This window comes from Equus asinus, chromosome 4 (genome assembly GCF_041296235.1).
Source record: "Equus asinus isolate D_3611 breed Donkey chromosome 4, EquAss-T2T_v2, whole genome shotgun sequence".
Lineage (NCBI taxonomy): Eukaryota > Metazoa > Chordata > Mammalia > Perissodactyla > Equidae > Equus > Equus asinus.
Window position 1 is genome coordinate 73397248 of NC_091793.1, and position 12198 is coordinate 73409445.

At 37.4% G+C, this 12198-nt stretch overlaps 1 long non-coding RNA gene across 3 annotated transcripts in view; it reads left to right on the forward strand.

Annotated features, from left to right (window-relative positions):
• Positions 1 to 12198, forward strand: part of LOC139045103 (uncharacterized) — a 54646-nt gene that overhangs the window by 7879 nt on the left and 34569 nt on the right. The window contains exon 1 of one of the 3 annotated variants that reach the window (XR_011502776.1): positions 8614 to 8789. The exons of 1 other annotated variant lie outside the window; for it this stretch is intronic. This is a non-coding gene — a long non-coding RNA (uncharacterized lncRNA). Of the gene's footprint in view, positions 1 to 8613; positions 8790 to 12198 lie in introns of those variants that run through there. One more of the 3 variants, XR_011502778.1, reaches the window with a different exon arrangement.

Consider the following 12198-nt stretch of genomic DNA (forward strand, 5'->3'; position numbering starts at 1 on the left):
CTCTGACTCATCTTGAGGAGTAAATGACATGTGACCTGCTCAACGAATTCTGCCCTGGAAACTGGAATTCTACTGGCTGAGGAGTCTTATGCTTCCCGGCAGAACTCTCTGCTCCAGGGACCTCATGTCTGCAGCTGTGGGCAAGTCCAGGGAATCTTGACTTGACTGCTTTCTCTGCACGTGAGGACTGAAAAGCAAGAGACCTGCATTTTTCTTACTTTTGCTCTAACATCGGAGGGCCTACTGTAAAAATCTTGTGGGTTTATTTGTATATCTTTAGTTCATATTATTTTTATTTTTGAAAATGATTTGTCATCTTGTCTCTAATTATTATTTTAGAAAGCTTAATTTGATTATTTAGGGACAGGCTATATTCTGGTTACAATATTCATTCAGCGAATGTTAATCTTCCCATCTGGAAATCAGAAACTTGGTTTGATTCTTCCTCCTTAGTTCCTGTTGAATCCACTTGTCTTTTAATCCCTACTGCCATGCCTTGGTTAAGATCCCCTCCCTCCTCCCTTCCTTCTTTACCTGGATTAAAGCATCGGTGTCCACATCTGTCTCCTTGCCTTAGTCTAACCATCCCTCATCCTCAGTCTGCTTTCTATCCTGTGGCATCTTTGATGTCAAAGACAAAACTAAGTCTGAGGCAACATTAACACAGGCTGTTTATTCATAAACTTACAGTGAGGTACCCATTTGCTGTCACTTTTGTTTCAGCAGAGTTTAAAGGTGTCGAAGGGAGAGTCAATTTTCTAGACTAAAATGAGGAAACACTGAGACTGTCTGATTGGCAAGTATTCTATTAAGTTTGGTGTTTTGGAAATGGGGAAGACTTTTTAATTGGTCTTGGGTACCTTTGGCAGTCTTTGGCTGCAAAGGACAAGCAAGCAGTCTTGGGACATTTCAAAAGAGATAGGATTGTTCAATCATATGGGCGGAGGGTTTTCTGTGACCTGCTATTTCCTAGAACAAGCTGTGGGGAGCTTTTCAGGGTAATGGTCCTTATGAGAAGCCGACTGCCATGGCAGGCCATTTGTCACTGCTAATGTCATTCTTCGGCTTAATTTTGAGTGGTCTCCCTTAACCTTCAGTAAAAGACCAATTATCTTGGCCTAATATACAGAGATTTCTTTAATTCTTGAGTCTCATAAAGTAATTTATTTGCAGTTGCCCAAACACATGTGATTCCTCTTTCCCCTGGAACTTTACCTGTTTTTCCTTCCATCTGGAACTTTTTGCCTCCCTATCACTAGCTCTACACCAACATACCTATGGGTGCACACACACACACGCGCTCTCTTCACCTAGCTAACTTTCACTTCTCCTTTGGGAATCAGCCCATGTGTCTTTTCCTAAGGGAAGCTTAGTTGACCTCCTTTTGGTTTAGGCTGACAATCTCTTCCGCTCCAATAGCACTCTGTGTATTCTCAGCGTTATCACATTGCAATATCATCCTCATTATTATTATTAGTGGTTCACTGTGGGTCTCTCTCACTGTCCTGTATATTCTTGAGTAGGGATTTAGAAACTGCGTGCCATCATCTTGGTAGTCTCAGCAATCAGCACTTAGCAGGAGCTCGATAAATATGGGTGAATTGATTAAACCATTAATTAATTCTTGCTTGGAGTTTTCCTTCCACACTGACCTTCATCTCAGTATATTCCAGAAGGCTTGCTCAAAGGAAGTGAGGATTCAGGGCTGAGGCCTTGCATTCCTGCTTTGTGCTCAAACACCACCCATAATTTCAACAGCAGCCCATACTGAAGATCTTCACTAGGTACCTGTTCATAACATAAACATCCCCTGTGTGCTGGTGTCCTGCACACGGCAGTCACTCAAGGTCCTTGTGTTTAGTTTTGTTTTCCAGTGACAGTGGATGACACTGCTTTTATTTGCAAAGGCAAACTCGAGCAGAAACAATTCAAGCCCCAGTAGAAGAGGGTGGCAGTAGGTACAGGGCTGACAGCGTTTCTAACAGACTCCTTTTCTAATGCTTTTGTATTCTGTGTCCCCCAACACCCCCATCCTGCAGCTAATGGGTCATTAGGAATGGAAGCAGTCCAACTACCAGGTTTCTGACAGGTTGCCTGCAAACATCACAGCATTAGTTCACATGTGCTTGTAGCTTGAGATTTTTTTCTAACTTCTGAAGTAGTGAATCATTGCGTAGAATCATTTATTTTTTCCCTAGTAGGTGCTAACGTGATTCTCTCTTCAACAATCTTTACTTAAATATGTAAGAGCAAGTTTCCCTGGGTGCAGAATAGGTGATAGAAGCTACCACAAGGAAGAAAGAAAACTAGTTGTGTTCTCAGGCTTCTCTCTCATGACTACTGACTGGGCAACTTCCAAATAATACACACTAACATGAATTTTGTATCTACTTTTGCCTTCAGTACATGAGAAAACACTATTTTATAAACTGAGTCCAAAATAAAACATCAGCTAACCAAATTCAACATCATATCAAAGAATATATTGGATTAATTTCAGGAATATAAGAAAGCCTTAATCTTAGGAGAATCTATCCGTATAACTCATTGCATTAACAAACTAAAGAAAAAAAAAGTGTGATTATCTCAACAGATACAAAACAAAACAGCATTCGATAAAGTTCAACACTTCTTTGTGATGAAAACACTTAGAAAACTATGACTAGAAGACAATTTCCTTAACTTGATAGTCTGTACACAAACAGCTTACATAATGGAGAAATGTGATATATTGCCTTTAAGACAAGATTGAAAATAAGACAAGAATGCCTGTTATCACCATGATTATTTAACATAACATTAAAAGTCCTGAATAAATAAATGAGATGCAGAAATAAAAGGTAAGAGATTAAAAGAGAAGAGACAAAATTTATTTCTTAAAGATGATATGTGTATGTACATTGATTCTACAGACATTATTAGAACAAAGCAGAGAATTCTGAAGGATTGCTAGATCCAAGATTTATTAAAATAATCAATAGCATTCCTCCACTTCAGCAAATATCATCTCCACAAAATCACGTTCACAAAATCAAATTCTCAATAGAGAACAAAAGCAAAAATAACTATGGATTCATCATTCTCTTTGCAGAGAAAAATTAAGAAATGTTTAATAAGGCCTGAACAAAGGAAGATTTATACTGAATTTATGGTGGAAATACCTAATTTTGTAAAGATATTGTTTTTCAGAATTAATTTATAAATTCAATGCAAGTCCAGTAAAAATTCCAGGAGGAATTTTTGAGTAACAGCAAACATTCTAAACTTCTATGTGAATATAAATCATTCACAAATAGCTACGTCAATTTTGAAAGAGAATAGCAAAGTATGAGGCTTGCTATACCAGACATAAGGGCGTACCAAAAGTTATAATGACAATATCAGCTTGGTACTACTAGTGTGGAGGTAGACAAATACATCAATGGGGAAAATTAGAGATGATAACAATAGACTCACATGTACCTGGAAACTTCATGTATGATAAAGATGACACCAAAAATCAGGAGTAGGTTGGGCTGGGAAAATGGGCTCACACAATGTAGAAAATTAAAGTTGGGTCTGTACTCACTCCATATACCAAGATGAGCTACACAGAGATTAAAGCCCAAATGTGAAAGACAAAAACCATAAAATTAAGAGAAAAAGATGTGGGACGTCTTCCCAATGAAATTGGAAAGACCCTTAAACCACACACAAACTATAAAGTGAAAGATTTTCAGATTTGCCTGTATCGACAATAAAGATTTCTGTTTAACAAAAGGTATGATAAATGCTTAACAAAAGGATAGCAGACTGGGATAAGACATTTGCATGATCTGAAAACAATACAGAATTAAAACTAAAAAATACAAAGAATGCCTGAAAATTAACAAGGAAAAGATGCAAAACCCACTAAAAAAAATAAATATATGGATATGAGTCAGTGAGCTGCTGAGGGAGAAATCTGGAATGATAAGAAAACAAATGGGTCCTCAACCACACTGGTAACCAAACAAATGTATATCAAAATAAGAAAATGAAATACCAGTTTACCTTCATCAGACTGCTAAAAATCAGAAATGTGGATAATTCCAAATGCTGCGAGAATGTGGGGAAGCAGCAGGAGTCCCTCGTAAAGAGCTGATGGGGAGGTATGATGATACAGTAATTGTGGAGTGCACAGCGACAGCAATAAGTGGACGTAAGTAAATCATCTATGACCCAGCGATCCCACTTCAGAGAAGCTCGCACTGGTCCCTGGAGGGATGTGTTTGAAGGTGTTCCTTACAGTGCTCTTGGTGGAAGCAGGGAGGTGGAGGTAACCCAGGTGTTCATTACCAGAGGAGTGGACTGGCAAAATATGATGAAAACAAATGACAGATAGTTTTGCAAGAGTAGTTTGGTGAAGTAGATGCACATATAACAACATGAATACATTTAAAAGCAGTATTGAGCAACAAAAGTAAGAAATCAAATGCTATCCATAGACATAAAACAGCATTGTGTGTTTCTCAAAGAAATATCCCTTTCTAATGTCTTACATGCCTATAGGTTAGGTTGGAAGTAGGGATCAGAAATAAAGGAAACAAGTTATTTAAATACAAAATGAAAAAGTGCTTTGCCTGACCTAATGATGGTAGCGTGACATGAACTGACTAAAAAAAAAAAAATCTGAGCTGAATTTTTATGTGATTCTGAACTACCTGTGTTGCGTATTTAGGCAAATCTTCGAGGGATATCAAGAACACTTAAGGGAAATAACTTAGCCGGAGTCTTAGAAGGGCTATTGAGGTAGGATGTTGGAAGGTCTTGAGGTCCTCTAATAATTATTCTTGGAGCATATTCTCATACTTTAATCAATTTCTTAGCTATATTTGTTTCTAATCTGTGTTAATGGTACTTTTCCAAAGACTATGCTTAAAATATATTTTGATTATTTTTAATTTTCTAAATAAAATTTTCTGCAGTAATTCAAAGTTACATTTTATGGTTAGTACACTTGCAACCGGTGACACTTTCAGTTGACTTTTTTTGCAGACCATAATATTTTCGATGGAGAAAATACTTTCTCTAAGGTGCTGATGTAATTAGTCAGCTCAGTATAAATTCTGCTAAATCAGGGCTCTTCTTCTTTCCGTTTTTTTTTTGGTTTTGAAATATGTAAATATTTTAGCTCAAATATATTCACAGATACTCCTTTTTTTCCATTCAGACTTTCTTTGGCAAATATTTTTATAAGGCCAAAACCATCAATTAACTTATCACAATTCTTTTAATGTTGCAAAATTTCATTCCTCTCAGCTGAAAATAGGAGCTCCATCAAATGACCGTTCTTATACATGGAAATTTTCCCAAAGTCAATTACATAATTTCAAGATTAAATATTGTTCACCATTTGAGCTTTCATCATTTAATTTGTTGAGTCCCTTCTTATGTCAGTAGGGGGTAAATTTTGATGCCATCCTGTTTCAAGAGTTTTTGTTGCTGTTTTTTATAACTTCAATTCACAAGAAGCTTTGAAAGTTGAAGGTTTTGGTCTTCCATTTGTTTGATAATTTGATTAAAGATTTCCAATTGATTCTTAACAAAATGCAACTAAAATTTGGAGAAGTTGTTAACAAAAAATTCCATCGTAGGGCACTTAGGTTCATTTACAAGTAGTTTTTCAAAGGCTCAAATATTTCTCAAATCTGATTGATGTTGAGTAGCAAAGAGAGAAAGTGTGTACATAAATATTTTTGGATATTCAACTTTAATGCCATCACATTTTGTAGTTCAGTTACTCTACCAGGGCAGAGACAAAAATTAGCAGAATATTGTAGCTTGGATGAGATTATAAATTATTTGTACATCATGACTAATTGCAAGTACATTTTTTGTTCCGTAAGTTTCTTAAGTTGGTAAGAATGTACTTTTATCAAAACAGTGTGCTCCACCAAAATTTGTGTTCATATTATTACACCACAAAACCAATAATTTTATCTTCAAGGTTGAACATTTTAACTCAGATTACACTAGCATTTTCAATAATGTCAGACGTTACTCCTTCAATACAATAAACTTCCCAAAACTTTTCTTTGTTCTCGAAAATTGAATAAAAAATGAAACCATTTCTAGAATTAACTAATTGTCTAGTTACAGCATCTGATGATATGGGTATAACACAGGCCTCATTGAACTGTTTGTTATTTTTCTGCAAATGGAGCCATCTCTTCATATATACACAAGAAGATTTGAAATTGGAAACAACTAAAATTGATTTAGAAGAGCAATTATTTAATCTAAATGAAAAGTCGTGCTTCACAAAATGATACGTAAATGCATCATTAAATAGCTGCCTTTGAGCATAGTCTTCTTAAAGTAACCGTACGCTTTTGAGACAGATGCTGTTGCTTCTCAGAGATTTGCGGTTCTGATTTTCTTGAGGCCAGTGATATCACTACATGTCCCTCCTCCTACTATAATATATGTCAAAAAGTCTTATGTGAAATTTATTTGTCCATCATCAACTTATGAAACCGGTTGTAAAATAAGCTGAATTACTGAAATTCAGTTTAGAAATTAAAAATGTACATTTTTAGTTCATTGCTGCCAACAGTGTTTATTGCAAAAGAGAAAGAAAAAAATATAAAGTAAATAAACATTGTAGGATGGCACCATGTAATAAATGGGAAAACCATTGTAACAACTGTACTGGCTACTCTCTCCGTGCTCTACAGCAGGAGGGCTCGGCTTCCATTTACTGTACATATTTTCGAACTTATAACTCGCAATTTTACGATGTATAATTTCCCGTGTTTCTCAATGACCCAGCTGGCTGAGAGCATTTTGTAGGCTGTGGCCCAGGCCATGACATGATTGGCTGGTGCACCAAGTGGGTGACAGGGACAGCAGCTGTGACTCCTTCTCTCGCTAACACTTATGTCTGGGAGGAGTTTGCTGTCCCCAGTTGCTAGCATCTGGGCCCACTTTGTTTTAATCACTGAGCACCCTGAATAATGTCTTTAAAAAGAGGTATTAGTTATATTGTGTCTGAAAAGAGCCAAGAAAAGAAACATGAGCTATGGCTGGTCATTTCTTGGATTGTACCATGTGTCCAAGTCATAAATCTTTTCACATCTTACAAGACGAGACGATAGTAGAAGATGGAATTACGAAGTGGAGGTCTACCAAACCCATCCTGCCTTATTTAACACAATCATTAATGATGATATGGCATAAAGAAATGGAAAATCCAGATGGGCTAGGACAGTGATGCAACACGTGTGCACCAGGACTGTTTTGGCCAAGCAGGAAAGACTGGGCACTTTCTGTATCAGTAATATTTTGGATTAAAAGAATTATTTTCTGGGAGGGATTATGCACTCGCACACATGTTTAGCAAACTGTCTGTTATCTGAACAAATGGAAACGGATGTTAATGTGGGTAAGATTAAATTGCTGGCAATTTCCTAATCTTCACTATCATGGTCACATCTGATTCTAATATCGGAAATATTAAATACTTAAAAGTTTATTCATTCATGCATTCATTAAGCTTTCATTGAGCACATATAGTGTGAGTGGCACTCTCAATGGTAGTCTTCTAGTTCTAGGAGCGAGATCCAGACACTTTTCCCTCTCTGACTCTTAAGTTCTGGCCATATATGCACACATTCCCTATCTTGCACTTGTGGATGAGCACAAGACATTTGGAACAACAAACGCAAAGGTGAATCACATAATAAAATTAATGATGATCAAAAGACACCATTTGAAAGAAGTCGAGAATTGGAATCTGACAGTACAGGAAAAAGGAATGGGAGAAACCCTTCCCACAATCTGGAAGGCAGTGGAGTCAGCAGTATGACTGGCCAAGACACACCATGGGTTGGAAAATGCAGCCCTGTGACAGCTAGATAACTGAGACACCTTGAATATATATGCAAAATCATGGGAATCCCGAAAAAGGATAAAAAACCTTTGAAGGGAATCAAGAAAAGCGTGACAAAGACAGCTACATTCTCTTGAAGGAGCAAGAGGGCCATGACAGATGAACAAAGGATGGAATGTTCCATACAGAGAGAGCAGCAGATGCAAAAGAAAGGAAATGTGAAAGCCCTTGTAATCTAGTGATAAGTTAAAAAGGCAGAAGCTGAAATTTATCAGCACATAAACTATGTGCACTAAAGGACAAGAGTAGAAGAGAATACGGGAAAATGGAAATTGGTTTTAGGATCGTGCAACTTTTCCTTTTTGTCACTGCTAATAAAATATAATTTGTGATAGCAGGCTGAAGAAATTATTTTGGTTGAATTAAGTTCTTAAAAAGAATAATTTTTCAATTGGACTTTTCTCTGTTTTGGTCACTGTGCTCATAATGAATCACCACGCTGACACAATTATAAAATGATTATAATAATTGAGGTTTACACATCCCTTAGCAAATTATTGTTATTCTGAATATAACTAGGACTTTTCTCCAAATGTGGAAAGCATGAACTCTTATTATCTGCTTTCTCATGATTTCATTCCCTCATCCTACTGAGTGCCTTGAGAGAGCTTTCATCACTGCAAGGTTTAATTTTAGTCTAACCAAACTGGGTGCCTGTATGTTTACAACTGATAAATGCCATGTAAAAATAGATGGAAACCGTCAGGGGATGTCACTCTTATTTTAAAAGGCAGGAGTTAATTTGTCTTTCACAGAAAAGGAAATTCTCCCTGGCCGTGGCAGGTAGTGTTGAGTCTAGAATCATTGAGTGTCTTGCTTTCCTTTCTGTTCTTCTTGGCTCTGCCATGGGCAGTCTGGACAACTTCCTCCATGAGAGGTACAAGCCTCAGGTCGGGGGGGGGGGGGGGCGGGGGGGGAGGGGGGGGCGCGGGGAAAAGGGTATCTCTGGCACATTTAAACCTTTGTGACTGAGTTACCCTGGGTAATTTTAATCACCTTTAATTTTCCTCGTACAAGAGTGTAATCATGCCATTTTCTCGTCTTTACCGAGTGCAGTTAGGACAGCAATGTCCTTTTCGATTTCAGAGCTATAGTCTTGTTTGAAGAGTAGATGAGGAGCTGAGAAGTCTGGAGTTAATCTCAGATCGTCTATTAGTTTGACATACTATCATCAGCAAGCTGCTGCTCCTTTTGCAGCCTCAGGTTCCTTTGTGAAAATGGGATAGCACTTACTTACTCCCAGGGTTGTGTCAGATTCAAGTAAGATGATGCCTATGAACTACTTTCTAAAAGTGTAAAGTACTAGACAAGTTTGAGTTGGATTTTGTATTTATCAGGAAGCGAATTCACACATAGAGGTGTACAACTGATTCATTGAAATATGTTGGTAGTTCTGAGTAGTGGTTCTTACATGACTAAATTCAGTTTAATTCATTCTCTTCAAGGTAAAAACATGGTATGAGAGTTTCTACCATTATGATAGAATTGTAATTACTATTCATTGTGTTTTTGTTATCTAAATCAAGCTAGTATCAACATTTTATCACAATAGTTGTACATATTCATTTAAACAGTAAACACTTGGAAGCCAGAATTATATGCATAATGATAGTAATAGGTATTATTTGTAGTACTTATTACGCATCACTGTAATGAGTGCTATATAAAAATTAGCTCTTTGAATATTCATGAGGTAGATTCAATTTAGATCCATTTTACACATGAATAAACTAAGATGGATAGGTTCAGTTGGTTACACAGCAAATCCGGCCCACCTACACTCCTTAGAGAGGCAGTATTGTGTAGGGCCTTGGGCCTGCGTTTTAATCTCACCTTCGCTATTAATTAGCTAAGTGACTTTCTGTGAATTACTTCAAATGGGTAAAATTCAGTTTCTACTTTTGTAACAAAATTAAAAAATGTGAAAATAAATATTCACCAATAGGTTGTGGTAAAGGTCCGAGGGGATTTTCGAAGCATTTATTACAGGGCTCACTTAGCACACTATAAATGCTCAATGAAAGGCAATTGACATGATGATTATCATTATTATTGTTATTACTTTAGTGACGCTTTTTGTTCTTGGTAGTGTTACAAAAGTAGGCAAGGCAAGGTCGCTAATTGCAAGGTGTTTAAAATAAATTATTCTAGAGTTTTCCTTTAATCTACCATCATTATTGCTGAGCATAACCTATAAAGCATCAGTAGCCTTGGTCCCGAATCCTTGGCTTTGCTTTGCCTTACCAGTTATCAGCCTACTTGCTCCCATTTCCATTCTCACCTTCTCCTCTGGGCCTGATGCAGGCCCTTTGCATGACTGAGGTTTGGCTCTCCCTTTACAGTGATTTTGGCTCTTCTTCAAGGTGATGTTGCCTTGGGCTGCTTTGGGGACACCTTCTTGCTCTCACCCAGGCATATATGGACCCTCCTAGCCCTCTGTTCCACTCTGCTTCCCAGAGGTACCCTATAACATGAGGTGGAGAAGTCAGGGAAGAAAGGCATCAATTTCTTGAGGAGGTCTCTTTGGGTTTCAGAATTAGTGGGTGCTTACTCTATACCAGATCCAGTAAAATAGGCCATATCTTTTTTCTGAACCGCTATCCAGAGATTAAAAGAGTACCTGGAACATAGTTGATGCTCATTAAATATTTACTGAATGCATGAATTTTCCGATTTCATCTTCACAACAAACCCGCCCAAGATGGGAGGTATTGTTGTTCACACTGTAATGAAATGTGGAAACTACAGCTCAGAATCCTTAAGTAATGGGCCCAGGGCTGCCTGATAGCTTCTAAAAGTTTGAGTCAGGAGTCTATTCTAAGCAATCTGATTCTGGTGTCTGCCACTCAATCACTATGAAATATGCTTTGAGTCTCTAGGAAAAGTCTATGCCTCCTGAGAGCATCAGAAATGCCCTTGCTTAGAGTTAAATGTCAGATTGGATTGCATCACTGTATGCAAAGGGTGAGCTGTGCTCTGTTGTCTGCAATGTTGTACACTTTCCTGCTCCATTGTTATACTGGTTTCTACTGGTGGTTGGGTCATGACATTATGTTAATTGGAGATCATTTTGTTACCAAATACCCTCAACCCCTAAAGTATAAGTATGAAGTTAAGGATGACACTCCTTTGCATCAGAGGATCCTAGAACTCCATTTAAAAATTTAGATGTAGGGCCATGGGCAACTTGGAATATTTAAATAGCTTGCACTGATTCTGCATTTCTAAACAGGGCTGACCTATTACCATGTGACTGGAAGTCAGTGAAAACAAGCATCAGGCTTCAAGACTCTGTTTTAGGTACGGCCTTGAGCCTCTCTCTTAGAGCTTCTCTGGATCGCTCTCTTTCCAACTCTAGAACAATTTGGATTTGTTTCCTGTTTTCGATGATAAATTTGGCTTGTCTGTTTTTTAAACTCAACATTCCTTAGAATATACCTTATACTAGTTCTTGGCTCCTCTTCCATTCATTCATTTACTCACTCATTCATTCACTCATTCAGAGTCCAGAAAATCCAGTCTACTCAGATTTGCATCTTGATCCTGCTACTTGTGTGACTGTGGGAAGCTTCTTAGTCTCTCTGGACTTAGTTTCTTTATTTTTAAAATGGTGATAATGATAATATCTGTCTCATGGGGTTATAGCAATGATTAAATGAATTAATACATAAAATATGCTTAGAATACTGCCTGTCACATAATGAGGGCTATATAAGTTTTCTATTCTTGTTATTATTGTAATTCACTTCTTTATTATTGTTTACCAGGTATACTGTATGCCAGGCATTATGCTGTGCTGTGTGCTGGATATAGAACACGTACCCTCCTGGACCTCATAATTTATTAGGGGAAACAGGCATATAACTAAATAAGAGTTGATAGTACAATTTATGAAGTTATAGGGTAAGGAATTACAGAGACATATGAAAGCACTAATCAAAGGCCTCTACTAAGAGCATAAATTAGGGAATCAGGGAGGGCTTCTGCAAAGAAAAGATTTTTAAGCTGAGGCCTCAAAGTTAAGCAGAAGATAAGCAAATATGTAAAGCAGACAGCCTCTCTTAACCTTTTCAGGGTCTAGGAAAAGTGCACAAATAGAAACCTACATGTCATAGGTCTAAATATTTGAAGGTTGAAATGAAACTGTTAAGTCAAGTAGCTTTTATCTCTCCTACATTGAAAAATATGCCTTCATAACAACCTGGAAAGCTGGGTTCAAAGTCAGACTTCTCAGGCACTCTAAGTTCTATGTTAAAATGAAGCAGCACAGGGAGAGCTCATCTTTG